Source organism: Ixodes scapularis, unplaced genomic scaffold, assembly GCF_016920785.2.
Source record: "Ixodes scapularis isolate PalLabHiFi unplaced genomic scaffold, ASM1692078v2 PGA_scaffold10__122_contigs__length_95168666, whole genome shotgun sequence".
In the NCBI taxonomy this organism is placed as follows: domain Eukaryota; kingdom Metazoa; phylum Arthropoda; class Arachnida; order Ixodida; family Ixodidae; genus Ixodes; species Ixodes scapularis.
The window spans coordinates 63,974,580-63,977,590 of NW_024609836.1; positions in this window are offsets into that span (position 1 = coordinate 63,974,580).

Here is a 3,011-nt window from a genome sequence, read left to right on the forward strand (position 1 = left end):
TTACAGCAATCAGCCTCGCCCTCGAGACGGTCCTCGCACTCCCCGACCCGCTAAGCACGAATCTCCGGATATTTACAGATTCGCAAGAGGCGGTGAAGGTATGTAGATTAAGAAACAGTCCAAGCCGGATAGTCCGTCGATAAAAGGACTTGCTTCTCAATTAGTCTTAAGAGGCACCTCCACAAGAATTACATGGGTTCCCGGTCACGCGGGCATACCCAGCAACGAGCAGGTACATCGCCTGACCCGCACGTCGCTTATTCTTCCCCGCGGTTCGGACGACATACCGGCATCACAACATGACCACGGGTACGGCCACGCTCGCGATCGGGCACAGGCCTACTGGGAACCACAAGAAAACCGTTTACCACTCCCTGTAACGCCGAATTGGAGCGCAGCTCCTGAGGAGGAGGGGAGGGTACTGAGGGCCACGTGTTCTCGGGGGGGGGGGGGGGGGGGGGTCACGTGACCCCCCCCCCCGAGGGCACGTGACCTTGGTGGGGTCACATGGGGGCAAACACGTGCCCCCTCAGAGGTCACGTGACCTTGGGAGGGGGCCACGTGACCTCAGGGTGTCACGTGACTCCCCAGGTCACGTGGCCCCCGGGTCGCGTGACCAAAATGTTTCTGCTAGATTTAGCGGGGAAATTTTTTCCGCTATTAGCAGGGAAAATTCTCCGCTAGATTTAGCGGGGAAATTTTTTCCGCTAGATTTAGCGGGGAAATTTTTTTGCTAGATTTAGCGGGTAAATTTTTTCCGCTAGATTTAGCGGGGAAATTTTTTCCGCTAGATTTAGCGGGGAAATTTTTCCGCTATATCTAGCGGGGAAGTTTTTCCGCTAGATTTAGCGGGAAATTTTTCCGCTAGATTTAGCGGGGAAATTTTTTCCGCTAGATTTAGCGGGGAAATTTTTTCCGCTAGATTTAGCGGGGAAAATTTTCCGCTAGATCTAGCGGGGAAGTTTTTCCGCTAGATTTAGCGGGGAAATTTTTCCGCTAGATTTAGCGGGAAATTTTTCCGCTAGATTTAGGGGTGAAATTTTTTCCGCTAGATTGAGCGGGGAAATTTTTTTGCTAGATCTAGCGGGGAAGTTTTTCCGCAAGATATAGCGGGGAAATTTTTCCGCTAGATTTAGCGGGAAAATGTTTCCGCTAGATTTAGCGGGAAATTTTTCCGCTAGATTTAGCGGGCAAATTTTTCCGCTAGATTTAGCAAGGAAAATTTTCCGCTAGATTTAGCGGGGAAATTTTTCCGCTAGATTTAGCGGGAAAATTTGTTCCGCTAGATTTAGCGGGGAAACTTTCCCGCTAGATTTAGCGGGGAGACGGGGGTGGCACCCCTGTAACCTCTACCGCTGTATCTGTTCTTAAAGCCAAAATAGAAGTCACGTGCAGTTGCTCGAGTGGCCGCTGCGGGAGAAATGGAGGCGTTGTGTTCGTCATTAGCTCGGTGCTCGGAGACAGTTTGGGGCCACTTTTTGAAAGCTGTCTCTATGGGAGTTTCCCAACTGAGTGTTTTAGTAACGTTGTCTCTAGGTCTATTCGATTCGCCTGAACTGGCTGAACTAGTTCAGCAGTGCAGAAACTGGTGCATTCGATTCAACCGGAAGTTGCCCGGCCGCTGTACTGGCGCGTTCGATTCATCCCAGTTCTGAACGAGTTCAGACCATAGAGTTATTATAATGTACGCTAGAGGTTCAAGTGGCGCTAGTGTGCTGACGCAAATTGAAGCAGACAGCAACCAGTCGAAAATTGACTTCCGGTAATGCATTTCTATGGGAAAAGTGAGTGCATTTTCTCCCTGCACTCGATCATAAGAGCAAATATTCCAAATAATTCGTACGTACTAGGTAGTTTGGAACATTTCTCAGTCAGGCCGACGAAAGAATTGGTCAGTTACGGCGTTTTTCTCTTGAATTCATCGCACTAAAAACGGTGCTAAAACGGTTTCGTACGTGTATTTATGTGCACTGTCGGACACTGTTAGCGCGAACGCGGCGTCGGCGATTTCCAGCATGGGGGATATACATGCCAAACGAACGAAGGACATCTGGAAAATCAAGAGCGGCGGCAAGAACTACGCAGCAACACCGGACCAGTAACTCGCAGTGCATGTACGATCAAAATAAATTGAAGGTCACGTAATCTATTCTGATTTTAATGAAGTGAGTACCGCTTTATTCTTTCTGTCCTGAGCGAAGCTGCGTGTTCTACGTTCAAAATATCACCCGCGCGCTAGACATCTTTGAGAACAAGTGCGCGATAAAAGCTGCCCGGCAGAGAAAGCCATACGAAGAGACACCTTTCATATCCCACGGACTTTATTCTCTACGTTGAAGGTTTTTATCCGCTCATGCACGACGGGATCATTTTCATATGGTGACAGGACTGGCATATTATCAATATACAAGCGTCACCGGAATGCTGGCGAGCCTTGAACACACTCTATATTCGTTTCGAACGTAATTTTGCTTTGAATCGTCGCTTGTTTTTACACACCTGCTGCGGAACACATGTTTGGGACTGAAATGCAGCGAAGTTAAACATCGCTAACTGATGAAGAAAAATGCGCTAACTAAAGCAATCACACTTTTGCAATGTTAATTAAGACACATACTATTCCGTACGACCGAAATAACCAAAGTGTTCCATGTTATTTTCCGGCGAAGAGACAAAATGCACGCGCGTTTTCCCATAGGAATGCACAGGAGCACCGCAAAAGTAGACTGGTTGCTGTCTGCTTCAATTTGCGTCACGGAAGTCGCATAGACACTAGCGCCAGTTGAACCTCTAGCGTACATTATAATAACTCTATGGTTCAGACCCAGTTCCTCAAAAATCTTGCACCGGCTCCAGAGTCAGTTCAGCGTCCGTGCAGAAGCAGACGGCAAGAGCAGACGGCGATGGCAGACGACACTCCTCGCTCGTCACTGCTCGCGGTGTCATTTTTCGCAACTCTTGCTCAAATGTCTGCGATGTTTAACAATAACGTCGATACGGACGTTGCAGTT